The sequence below is a fragment of the Thalassophryne amazonica genome, chromosome 2 (genome assembly GCF_902500255.1).
Source record: "Thalassophryne amazonica chromosome 2, fThaAma1.1, whole genome shotgun sequence".
NCBI classification, from domain to species: domain Eukaryota; kingdom Metazoa; phylum Chordata; class Actinopteri; order Batrachoidiformes; family Batrachoididae; genus Thalassophryne; species Thalassophryne amazonica.
In genome coordinates this window covers 137,276,181-137,290,681 of record NC_047104.1, presented here as the reverse complement: position 1 = coordinate 137,290,681, position 14,501 = coordinate 137,276,181, and positions in this window count along the sequence as shown.

Below are 14,501 nucleotides of genomic sequence, written 5' to 3'. Positions count from 1 at the left end.
GACGAATTCATACTCGCTAGGCGAAAACGCCATCTGGTGGAAATTGGAAGTATATCACAGATTGGCGGTTCTAATTAACCACAAAATGTGGGCAGTTAAGGGGATTTGTGAAAGAAACATGATGTGTGTCCATAACTACAGAGGATATGGGAAGATTGAGAGAACTCTGAGCACAAAAAATGGGACCTCCATGCTTAGTACATAGATGATCGTTTGTAGTAATTTGGTGGCGTTGTCTGCCTAAACTTGCATGTGTATAATCTCATATGGGGATAGTGATTCAACACAAAAGTGGATCGGTACGCTTTGGCTTTCTGGTTCCCATTTTGAAAGGAAGCTAAATTTACATATTCCAGTTATTTTTTGAAAGTTTCTGGATGGAGCTACTTTGACTGGCTGATTCACTGTTGGTTCCCTCTGAGCGCTCCTCACCTACGGAGCAGGCGGGGTAACTGCTTTAAATTTTTTTGTATGGTCTGCAGCTCCATCAAGCATCTTTCACATGTTTATGCTTTACCCATAAGTCTTGATCAAGAATCTGTGCTTCCTGGTTGGATCACTCATCAATTGTGAAATTTCTTTAAAATCAGAACATGTGTTAGATACCTATAAGCAGTTCTTTATGTTTTATTTTTAATTTTGATTGTTTTATTTGGGGGCAGCACAGTTTGGCTTGGTGGTTAGCACTGTTGCCTCACAGCAAGAAGGTCATAGGTTCAATTTCCGCCTGTGACCTTTCTATGTGGAGTTTGCATGTTCTCCCCGTGTTTGCGTGGGTTTCCTCCAGGTGCTCCGGTTTCCTCCCACATACAAAGTCATGCGGTTAGGTGGATTAGAATCTTTAAAATTGTCCGTAGGTGTGCTAGTGGGTGTGACTGTTTGTTTGTGGCCCTGTGACAGACTGGTGTCCTGTCCTGGATGTACACCGCCTCGCATTCTGTCACTGCTGGGATAGGCTCCAGAACCCGTGACCCTTAAGTGGACTAAGCAGTTGAAAATGATCGTGTGAGTGTGTGCATTTTATTTCGTCCCCCCCAACAAATAGAGTGGCGGAAGATGAATATATGTCCTATATAGTAGATGCAACCTGAAAGAAATTTTAGAATGAGGTCGATGGCAAGGCAGCACGGTGGCTTAGCGGTTAGCAGTGTTGCCTCACAGCAAGAAGGTCTCAGGATCACGTTCCACCGGGGGCCTTTCTGTGTGGAGTTTGCATGTTCTTCCCCTGTTTATGCGGTTTCCCTCCGGCTGTTCTGGTGTCCCGTCGAGATGAACTAACCGTCGAGTTGAGCTCTACCATGCAAATATGCATGCACATCTCTGTCTACCCGTCAAGATGAGCTCTCCAGTGCAACTGCACATGCACTTTCACAACTCATTCATCGAGTTGTGCTACAAAATGTATGAATTGTTTTAACAAAAAGCAGTTTTGAAAAGTGTACACTGTAATTAACCAATCTGAATGCTGGGCATGGGATGATATTGATTTTTTCTGTCATGATTATCTTGGCCATAGTAATTGTGATTAACGATAATGTCGCAATAATTAATAAACATTGGGTACAAGTTTAAAAGGCTTTAAAATGCTGGAATCACAACAGTACAGTACAGATGGTGTGTTCATGATGTGTTCATAAGAATAATAAGAAGATGAACTTTATTATCCCGAAGGAAATTATTTTGCCAGAGTAGCGACCAGTAAACATTGAACATTTTTGTCTGCTGTATTGTGTTGTAGCTCTGAGACCTTTAAGTTGAGGAAAACAGTTGGTGTTGTCTCACTGTGTCTCAGGGCACAGTGGCGACACAATAAACAAGAGCAGCACACCTGTGGTGAGGTTTAGAAACGTATTTATGCTTTCTTTCAAATCAATCAATCAATCAATTTTTTTATATAGCGCCAAATCACAACAAACAGTTGCCCCAAGGCGTTTTATATTGTAAGGCAAGGCCATACAATAATTATGTAAAAGCCCAACGGTCAAAACGACCCCCTGTGAGCAAGCACTTGGCTACAGTGGGAAGGAAAAACTCCCTTTTAACAGGAAGAAACCTCCAGCAGAACCAGGCTCAGGGAGGGGCAGTCTTCTGCTGGGACTGGTTGGGGCTGAGGGAGAAATATGCACAAAGTCTGCGGATGTCCTCTGGCTGACAACAGAGAACAACAGCACACCTGCGGTGTTAAAAAAAAAAAAAAAAATGAATTACTTTGCTTCTGTAAAACCAGACAGTGCTTTCCACATAAATACATCCATTCTTCCTGCACTGAGACTGTGCAGGCTAGAGGCTTAGCCAGAAGGAAAGAGGATGGAACGCCCCGCCCCCAACACCTTTAGCATAAAGGTCCAATTTTAAAGACATTTTAGACATTTTTACTACTACTACGACAGCTAATAATAATATTAATAATAATAAAATGCATTTATATCACCAAATCACAACATAAGTCACCCCAGTGTACTTCAAAAAGGTCAAACCTTACCGACCCCCTTAGCAAGCACGTAGCTGACAGTGGTGAGAAAAAAACTCCCTCCGGCATTTTTTGAGGAAGAAACCTCAAGCAGAGGGGCAGCCAACTGCTTAGCCAATAACAGAGATAAGTAAACAAAGTACAATAAAGAATGATCAAACATGCAAAACAAAATGTAAAATAATGAAATAAAATATATATGAGGTCTGTTAGAAAAGTATCATACCTTTTTATTTTTTCAAAACTATATGGATTTGATTCATATGTTTTTACATCAGCCAAGCTTGAACCTTCGTGCGCATGCGTGAGTTTTTCCATGCCTGTCGGTTGTGTCATTCGCCTGTGGGCAGGCTTCGAATGAGCACTGCTCCACCCCTCTCGTCGTCGTTTCATTGCGAAGAAATGGCGGAATGATTTGGGCTTTTTTTTCCCATCCAGAATTTTTTCAGAAACTGTTACAGACAGGCAGCTGGAAACCATTCGAAAAATGTATCTGGCTTTCGGTGAAATTTCATGGGCTTCACAGAGATAAGGAGTGTTACTACCAGTCTTTAAGGACGGGCGCAATTTCTCTGGTTATCATAAGAGCTGGACATCAGCCATTTTCCGGCAGATTTCACTTTGAACAATCCTATCTCGGCTTTCAGTGCTTACCAGTGGAGTGAGTATAAGAGAAATTGTGGAGAGCTGGGCATGTCCCAACTTGTCCTCTAACACTCCGAAATGGAGGGTGTTCCTTTGTCTCGCTTCATCAGCGAATCAGTCGTGACGCGCGAAGCCTCCGCGCGGCTTTCCATGACAAAATCTCTTGTTAAAAGTGAATCTGCCGGAAAATGGCTGATGTCCAGCTCTTTGTGATAACCAGAGAAATTGCACACGACGGTCCCGGCTCCACACAGCCATCCGTTTAGAAATGATGTGGTGGTTTCTGCCTCTCTATGACGGCTCGGAGCATGGCGTGCCGTGCGCCATTGTGGGCCATCCTTAAAGCTGTAGTAACACTCCTTATTCTCTGTGAAGCCCGTAAAATTTTCACCGAAAGCCAGATAAATTTTTTGAATGGTTTCCAGCTGCCTGTCTCTAACAGTTTCTGAAAAAAATTCTAATGGAAAAAAAAGCCCAAATCATTCCGCCATTTCCTTGCAATGAAACATCGACAAGAGGGGTGGACCAGTGCTCACTCAAAGCCTGCCCACAGCCGAATGACGCAACCGACAAGCGTGGAGAAACTCATGCATGCGCACGAAGGTTCAAGCTTGGCTGACGTAAAAACATATGAATCAAATCCATATAGATTTGAAAAAAATAAAAAGGTACAAATACTTTTCTAACAGACCTCATATTTAACTAAAATGTTTAATCAGTATCACTCTGTAGTAGTTTTACAACAATTCTGCACAAGTGGAATTGTTGATCCATATAAAGATATATTTTTAACCAAATTATTTTTATATATTTAAGTTTTCTGCATAACTAAAGTGGGATGGAAAGCAATGCCTCTTTAAAGCAGTGTCTAAGGGCCCTGTCCCACTGGCGTTTAGGAGGATTTGCGTATAGATTGTGCACAAAATTGGCTCATATTCGCTTAACATCCGCAATATGCGTGAAACATGCTTGTATGAGTCGGCTGACACCCACACACGTCGCAATTATCTGCCGAGGCACATTCTTCCGTTGCCAGGATTTTTTAAGCTGCACAAAACTTTTTGCCCTGCGGATGGACATCGCCTTACATACTCAATACGTACTCAATTCATACACATTACATACTCACTCTATGTGCTGTATATCTGCCGTTAACCGCTGATATCCGCAACTGACGGGGATTTGTGGCTTGGCAGCGCACCGGGACAGTGTGTAAAATAGATATATATCGTGCCCATCACGTCCACATCACAAACTAAAATAAGTTGTAGTGAATGCATACAGATTGGCCACGAATAAAGCATTTTTATTACATCTGCTTTGCAGCTGATTTGCGGACAATCTGTGAATGCATAACAAACACATCACGTAAACCCAAAGTACTATATGTGGTAGAAAGCAACATACCTGCCAGTCAGTGCTGGTCCGGCTGTGTAGATCCAGTGTTTTTTGTGACACTCTCAAAAACAAAAAAAGAAAAAAAAAAAACAAAAACACCTTCCCCCCTCCCGCTCCCCAAACTCATGAACAGTTAACCCTTGCATGACAACATGAACATTAACTCTGTGATCAACCTGTCCAAGTCCAGCAAATGCTCCAGATGCTGTATTGTTGGTGTGAATAGTGATGCCGAAAGGCATGAGTGAGCTTATTTTATGACCGCAATGCAGATGCTGTGCACGCGCAACACGTGCATGATGCATTCATAATACACCTGTAATACTGCCGTGATAATCTCAATGTGTCGGATCAGTTTCCTCACTATATGCGTTATATAACCGTGATTATCTAGTGCAAATTGTCTTATATAACTGTGATCTAACCAGATCCTTACTCTGGATGGCATTACCCTGACCTCTAGTATACTGTGAGAAATCTTGGAGTCATTTTTGATCAGGATATGTCATTCAATGGCATATTAAAAAAATATGTAGGACTGCTTTTTTGCATTTGTGCAATATCTCTAAAATTAGAAAGGTCTTGTCTCAGAGTGATGCTGAAAAACTAATTCATGCATTTATTTCCTCTAGGCTGGGCTATTGTAATTCATTATTATCAGGTTGTCCTAAAAGTTCCCTGAAAAGCCTTCAGTTAATTCAAAATGCTGCAGCTAGAGTACTGACAGGGACTAGAAGGAGAGAGCATATCTCACCCATATTGGCCTCTCTTCATTGGCTTCCTGTTAATTCTAGAATAGAATTTAAAATTCTTCTTCTTACTTATAAGGTTTTGAATAATCAGGTCCCATCTTATCTTAGGGACCTCATAGTACCATATCACCCTAATAGAGCGCTTCGCTCTCAGACTGCAGGCTTACTTGTAGTTCCTAGGGTTTGTAAGAGTAGAATGGGAGGTAGAGCCTTCAGCTTTCAGGCTCCTCTCCTCTGGAACCAGCTCCCAATTCAGATCAGGGAGACAGACACCCTCTCTACTTTTAAGATTAGGCTTAAAACTTTCCTTTTTGCTAAAGCTTATAGTTAGGGCTGGATCAGGTGACCCTGAACCATCCCTCAGTTATGCTGCTATAGACTTAGACTGCTGGGGGGGTTCCCATGATGCACTGAATGTTTCTTTCTCTTTTTGCTCTGTATGCACCACTCTGCATTTAATCATTAGTGATTGATCTCTGCTCCCCTCCACAGCATGTCTTTTTTCCTGGTTCTCTCCCTCAGCCCCAACCAGTCCAGCAGAAGACTGCCCTCCCTGAGCCTGGTTCTGCTGGAGGTTTCTTCCTGTTAAAAGGGAGTTTTTCCTTCCCACTGTCGCCAAGTGCTGCTCACAGGGGGTCGTTTTGACCGTTGGGGTTTTTCCGTAATTATTGTATGGCTTTGCCTTACAATATAAAGCGCCTTGGGGCAACTGTTGTTGTGATTTGGCTATATAAATAAAATTGATTGATTGTCCTCATATATTCGACTATATTTATTAATATATCCCTGTAATTCATACTGGGACATTTGTCATTTTGGGCCATTTTTGTTGCGGACGAAATGACGTTGTACTGTGTACTCAATTCATGCACAATAGTCCTCTCCCCAGTGAGACAGGGCCCTAAGCTAGGACATAACTGCGTTTGTTGGGGGTTCCAACTTCAAAATCAGGTCAGTGAGGGTTAGGGACGCCATCAATATGAAAATTATGAAGGGTCTTAGGGCTAGTAATCTTATCAATCCACACCATAGGCTGTGTGCTGACTGTTAACTGGGGATAGGTAAAGGCAAAGAAAAGGTGGGAAAGTATAATATAGCTGGTTTACACAACAATGGCACATACCATAATTGAATTCAATTTATTTCATTTATATAGCGCCAAATCACAGCAACGTTGCCTCAAGGTGCTTCACACAAGTAAGGTCTAACCTTACCAACCCCTTAGAGCAGCACACAGGCAACAGTGGTGAGGAAAAACTCCCTCTGATGATATTGAGGAAGAAACCTCAAGCAGACCAGACTCAAAGGGGTGACTCTCTGCTTGGGCCATGCTACGACACAATTTACAAAACAAATATACAGGAAATTTTGCCGGTGCACAGGATGGTAGGGTTGCAGAAACAGACACCACACCCATCTCTGGATGGCACCGCACCTCAAACAGAGAAAAAACAAAATACAGAAACAGGCATCAGAAAGACAACGAATAGAGTATAATTTGTCAGCATTAATCAACAAGAGAACAAAAGAAATACCTAAGACGATCGGGGGCCACTAAGCTTCACTAAAAACTAAGAGTAAAAGCGTAGAACTATACTATATACTATGCCAGTATGCGTATCATATGAAAGGGAAAATAAGTGCGTCTTAAGGTGCGTTTCCACATAACCAAGACACATTACGAATGTCATTTTTCTGTCATTCGTGACACATTCTGACATTCGTAATGTGACAACGCATCTGAATAGGTTTCTTAATAGTGCGTGCTGTGCGTGATATTCTTGATATTTGTGGAGCATGTTTTTGCCTGTCAAAAAATCTTCCACGAATGTCACACACTACCCTCATTTCGTCTCACGTTGTGGAGGTTGCCAACTGAGCGTATGATCTGTCTTGATGAGTATTGATCCTTAATAGAATGTGACAACGTTCGTAGTGGTTCCTGTGATGGTTCTTGGAGCCCAAACTGTCACGCATTATTACGAAGTGACACGGAAACTGTCAAGTTTTGACACGACTTGTAACTCAGCGTCACATTTCACTGCACGCCACAACAAATCAGTTTTCTGTCACATGCGCACAATTAAACTCGGCTCCAAATGTCGTTCCACGGTTCCTGCTGAAGCGCCTCAGGACGCTCCTGCAGGTGTTCCACCTGCTGTTGTAACCGATGAGCGGGAGAACGAGTCTGAGCCAGAGGAACCAGAGGAGCGAGACTCAAGTGCAGCCAGACATCTCTGCACCTCCTCCAGTCCAGTGGAGGAAGAAGCGTGCGCACAATTAAACCCTGCTGCACCGCAATCAGTTTGATTGTTGACACCAAGTCGGCTAAAAGTCTAATTTTAGTGCTCTTCAGCACACTCCTGCAGGTGTTCCACCTGCTGCATGTGCCTCATGTTTGGGAAAATGCGTGAGACGAGACCCGCATGAAGCCACACATCTGGCTCTGTCCTCCTCCTCCTCTCTGTACCACTCCATGGCACAGAGCCCAACTACGCATGCAGTCACAAAGTTCTTCTGAAAAACTGGAGCGATCTGAATTCGGTTGGATGAATATGGGTGTGTGTGTGGAGACAATTCACCTCATTCACAACGTGACAGAACTTAACGATGTGCTGTTACGCGCAATAGTGCGCAACAATGCGGAACACTATTCTTGACCGTGCGTAATGGTTCCTGATAATTCTCCAGCAACATGTGCCATTAATCGTAACGTGTGGTAACAGGTTGCAGCAGTTCCTGAGGACACCTGACGCCTCTGCCCCGAATCATCACATTCGTGATCAGCGGCCAAGAATGTGTACTTCGTGGCATTCGTGACTTGTCGTCGTTATGTGTAAACACAGCATTAAGTGTGGACTTGAAAGTCTCTACAGAATCTGACTGCTTTATTGATGCAGGAAGATCATTCCACAGAACAGGAGCATGATACGAGAAAACTAGTAGAAATTTACGCATGCATTTAAATCTAATTTATCAATGCATCATTACGAACATAATTGTGTCAACATTATGATACGTATTGAGTATCAGAGGTCCAGTGATAGATGTTGTTTACATATAAAGTTTTGAGAAAGGATTTGATGCCATAATCTTAACATTAAGAGAAATGTTTCTCAAACATAGGTGAGTGACCAGTAACTGACATCAATTTGTTTTTGTCCTAACACCAGAAGAAAAACAAATCAAAATGTACGGCTCTGTCTCTCTCTCTCTCTCTCTGTCTGTCTGTCTCTCACAGACAATAAATAAATAACTGACACCTTTGAATAACACCATGTTGGAGAGTCTCTTAAAATATTGCAGTTTGTGTTGGGTCGCAGCTTTGTGGAACGCAAGGGATGTTTGTTACAAAAGATGAACATGTCACAGATAAAAATGGCAAAATACAATTTGTGCCAGTGATTGTTATATCACTATTTTTCAACATTAAACTGATTACAAATTGAAATAATGTATTGACCATTCAAATCTTGTAGTGTCAATAATATTAACTTGTAATTAATCACTTTTTTGTTTTCACAGTGACAGGAGCAAAACCTTTTTATATTTCAGTAAAATCAATGAAACAATGATTCTTGGTACTCTTTCCTACCCGATGACTGACACATCACAGGGAACAAATGTGTCCATCTGGAAGAAAAAGTTGGGGGTGGTATCGAGAGAAGGGGAAGAGGCTGGATGGTTTGAGTGGGAGGCCGAATTATGCAAAATGGCAGCGACTGCACTCCAGTTACTCAATATTCATTGATGTCAAACCTCCACATATGGACATCTGTGGATTGGGAGCTACTGGTCACAAGCCAAGGTCTGTGTGCCATGCATGCATGTGTGTGTGAGGGAAAGCGAGGGCTGGAGTCATCTGGTGTGATGGATAAGTGGAGCTGAATGTGTCACACTTGCACATAAAACTACACTGTAAGCTAATTGACAAGTTGAGGAACATTAATTCAGAATCACATTAATGCTGGTTGACCTCAACCAACATCTGCAGTAGCAATAAAGCAAGTAGGGAATCACTTATCCAACATATTTTCTTCCAAGGTCTGTGGCATCAGCTAATTCAGAGTACCAGTCGGATACTAGTGCATTAAAACTGCTTAAGGTGTGGGCAGCGGTGGGCACTGTTCAGCCAATCCGATAACCGATAATTATCAAAGCTAATGTTTTTGTTAGCGAATTAGCTTTTCAGATAAATTTTAAAACCATCATCAGACCAATTATCTTCCGATAAATTTAGTTCTGATAACTTTCAGTCCGCTAACTTTTTTCTGGTAAAGTGAGCAAAGTTTAACAGTCAAAAACATTTGTAAACCCTAAAATCTTAATCCCTGTGTGGTGTAGATCAGTGGTTTATGGCAGACTGGCTGTCACTTGTTGATGATGTTATCATTAAGCGCAAGACGTGATTGGCCGGTTGACATAGCAAGCATTGTGGGTAGTGTAGTTCAGGTTCACTTTGGAAGTTACAGTATTGCCTGCTCGACAAACAAAACTGACTAATTTTAACATTATTTTATTTCTTTGTGGCTGACTGGATAATTTAATCACCAAGACTCAGTGGAAGAGAGATCTCACGGTGCAGCTGCAAGGACTTCTCTTCACTGTTTACACAACATTTTGGATAATCAGGATGCTTTATGTGGAATATTTTCTTCAGAATTTAATGAATCCCACTGAAACTAACAGGTAAGAATTTATATTTACTACGTGTCTTTTACTTTGCCAATTAATGGATGTATTTTGGAAGCCGCAGGGTTCAAAGCATGTGAAAAAACAGCAGCTTTTACTTTGTAAATGACGGTGTATATAATACTGAGATAAACTGTGACTTCTAATACTGTATTTTACTGCTTTTGAAAGATGATGATAGTGTTTGGGGTTTTGTGCTTTTTGTGTTTGTGATCCTTGAATTTACCCAGATGCCCCTGCGGCGTTTAAAGTGAAACTGGTTTATCAGAAGCTGACAGTGTAATCTGATCTGGCCGCGTCCGAATAAAAGTTATCCATTATCTGTAATAAAGATACATTTTTTAGCAGTTTATTGGTTTAGTGTCATAAAAGATAACTTTTCAGTTACCGGATTAATGGTTATCGAAGCTAACTTTTTGGTTTGCTGTTCCCACCACTGGGTATGGGTTGCCCTGCCATAGACTGGCGCCCTGTTCAGTGTGTGCCCTGCCTCTCATCCTATGACTGCTGTGCAGGGATGTCCCGATCCGATCACGTAATCGGAAATCGGGCCCGCTCACGTGGTTTCAGACTTGACGTTGCATCCCGATCAGGAATCCGATATAGATTTTATCCTCATTATTTTGATCAGCGCTATTTCAAGCTCATTATTGCAGATAAATGGGCCTTTCACACGTCGGAAGCATCAAAGACGTCAAGAATCGGTCTAAAAACCTTTATTTCAATGAGATGCGTTGCTTTTTAGAGGTGTAAGCTTTGCGTCAAAAGCCGAGCTAAAGCGACGTGTCTGACGTTAGTGCAGATTGCCGTTTGTTGGCAGGCTGACACAGTCAAAGTTCAACCCAATCTTTTTTTTGAACAAAAGAAAAAACAGAAGTTCAACTCAGTCCAACTTTCGATGCTCTGAGCTGTGACATAGCTTCGCGCTGTCCAATAGGAACATTGCGTCAGCCAAAACACGGAAGACTAGTGGCAGAAACCACTGATCTGTACAAAACAGATTGGTGCAGAAACCACTGATCTGTACAAAACAGAAATGTGTCACAGGACTGCTCATTTATAGAGCAGTTTTCTGAAGAAAAATCCTTGGAAATGTTTTTTGTTGTTGTTTGTTACCTCAAAATTTCTGATTACTGTTAAAAAAAAGTTTAGACACTTGTAATTAAAATAGCTAAATCAATAAATGGTTCTTTAGAAACCTTTCATCTGTAAATTAAAACCCACCTGTTATTTCAGATTAGATAATTTCTTGTTTAACATAAGGAACCTCGGACATTTATTTTTAGACAAATAAAATAAACATGGAAATTTGTACAGTTTTTAAGACTGGTAGATATTACTTGATTGTCCAAGCTACCTCAAGGAGAAGTGCACTGTTTAAGTGATAAATAATAAAATAAGGTGATTAAAATGAAAATATTATATATTTAGCATTTGTTCATTGTTCATTCAGTTTTTTAAAGTATCGGATCGGGACTCGGTATCGGCAGATACTCAAAATCAGATGACTTGGAATCGGATCGGGGCAAAAAAAACATGATCGGGACATCCCTACTGCTGTGACATGCTCCAGCTTCCCACACCCCCATGACCCCTAACACTCTGGGGTCCAGAGGTATTTTCTATACTTCACCATACTTTCAGTTATTCTCATTTTAAGGTACTTTTTTTGAAGTATAATGACCATGTGTTGCATATAAAAATGTTCACAACAATCTCAACTTTCACAATATGTGTCACATATTTGTCAAGAACACTATGTGGATGTTACATTTCTGAAAAAACTTCAAACCTTAATTGAAAATACACCTGTATTCATGTGGGTGAACTGTTTTGGTGATAGAGGTGGGCTTACCAAAGTCTTTGGCTCACAAAAGTAGAAGGAATATACAGTATGAAGGAAATTATCATATCACATTATCATATTATATATATCAATATCACTCATCACTCATCTTCAACCGCTTATCCAAGATCGGGTCGCGGGGGCAACAGCTCTAGCAAGGGAGCCCAGACTTCCTTTTCCTGTGCTACATTGACCACCTCTGATTGGGGGATCCTGAGGTATTCCCCGGCCAGTGTGGAGATATAATCTCTCCACCTAGTCCTGGGTCTTCCCCGGGGTCTCTTCCCAGGTGGACGTGCCTAGAACACCTCCCTAGGAAGGCACCCAAGAGCCATCCTTACCAGATGCCCGAACCACCTCTGTTGGCTCCTTTTAAAATGAAGGAGCAGCGGCTCTACTCCGAGCTCCCCACGGATGACTGAACCTCTCACCCTATCTCTAAGGGAGACACGAGCCACCCTCCTAAGCCCATTTCAGCCACTTGTACCCGCGATGAAAAAAAAATCATGTCATTTCCAGCTAGATTCTTAATGTCTTCCCTCTATGCAGAAATTTCCATAATTATCTGTCATTGGATGAAAAGTGGAAAGTGTCTCTCTCAAAAAAAAAAAAAAAAAAAAAATGCACATTTGCAAAATAGCTCCTTCAGTTTTTTTTTTTTTTGGATGGTATGCTTTGTTTGGAGGATTAAATATGTGATTTCAGCTGAACAGGACTGCTTTTGTTATTAGTGATGTGCACTCTGAGTGATCCCATTGAAGGTGGGCAGACAGAGAGAGAGAGTGATAATGAGACTCACTCATGCAACCTTCTCCGGGCTCTGGAATTGTTTATGAGGAAAAGATTTTCTACAAAAGGGATTGAAACTCGAGATGACACTCTATAGTTTCAGGAAGTGGTTGAATGACATGGTTGAGTAATTGATTTACTCAACTCAGTTCTTTACTCATAGAAACATGATGAAAAATGAAGTCAGATGCACACATCGACCTCAGACGGTTTAGTGCAAGGCTGGTATATAAAATCAAATGAATAAATAAATGTCATGGGTGGTTGACACCAGATACACAAAATGTTTTGCCAGGTTTGGGAGCTGCATGTTACAGCATCCACCACACCGCAGAATTGCTGTGGTGTCTTGTTTGGCAACCACCCAGGCACATGACTGGTCCACATTATAAGGGCAGTCATGCCATAATACTGTACATACATAAAACTGATTTGAAATGATCTGGATTTGCAGAGAATGAGGTTTTGGAAGTATTACACCGTAAAGTTGTGACATTTGAATACTTCATCTTTAGTTACCTTGGTATGACAGCTTAATCTGTGTCTGGGTCAGCAGTGGCATTCATTATTCAAGATAATGAATTCTCTTGATTATTATTGATCCCACTACAGCTTTCTGTCACTTGTGCCTCTTGTCAGTGTGTCATTATATTAATACATACCTAGTCTGCAACAAAGCTTGTTATTCAGCTGAGCACCACACACAAGTGCATACACACACACATGCACACAATGGTACAACCTCAAGTTAAAAAAAAGGATAAATCTTGGCTTTCTGGTGAGGTTATGTGCCAATATCTATTGTAATGTTTGTGTTGTGCTCTGTTTGTAGACAAGAAGGAATACTTTTGACCAGGAATCAGCACACAATGACCTTAACTTGCTATACAAAACACATTGGGCTTCATGCAAGAACATTTTTGGAAACTCTCAAATTTATTGAGACTTTTTTAAATAGGATGTGCTTGTGCAAATGTGCCATTAAACACAAACAGGAGGTCAAAACACAAAAGTCCAATGGAGCAGGCAATGAGACAAAATCAGAGTCAGGCAGCAGAGTAGGGCTGCCACAATTAGTTGACTAGTCAGTTACGTTGAGTAGCAAAATAGTCAGCGACTACTTACGTACTAAATACGTACATGCCCAGTAGTGGTAATCAGGGTCAGCTGTGATGTCATTTGAAAAGTTATAGCCAAACAATAGCTCAAATGTTTGAGAGCATTTTAATCATATTAAAGAGGAAAAAATGTGTGGAAAATCTGCAAGATAGAACTTGCCTTCCATGGCAGTACAACAGTGATGTAGGAGCATCTAAGAAGGAAAAGCGTGACTGAATCTAATGAAGAGGGACAGTCATCTTGGTAAGCTTAACTGGCTAGCTAGCTGCTAACTTTAACATATATAGTGAGCTACTTACTTATTGAGAGCAGTAAACGCTAATATTAACAATGACAATTTCATTAGTCTTAGCACACATGTTATATGTTTGCTGGTTCATTATAACAGCAATGTCATGTTTGAATAGGAAATCTGATGACGCTAATGTTTTATAACGCTACATTACAGTGCTAAAAACAATACGTTCCTCTTCCATGGACGACTTTGTTACCAAGCCAACAACATGCACACCTCGGCAAGCAAATAACAGCTGCATGCTGGTGCGATAAGCCACAACTTACGTATGATCCCATTAGTCGACTAATCGCAAAAATAATCAGTGACAATTCGATTATCAAAATAAAGGTTTGTGGCAGCCCTACAGCAGAGCATCCTGCATTGCATGTTGTTGAGTTAAATCACATAACATCTGATGTGTAAGCTTTTCAAACAATATCTGCTTCTATGTTATCACTTCTTAGGTTTGAATGACAGCAGACTAACTGTGTGTGACTCCTACAGCTCTGGACC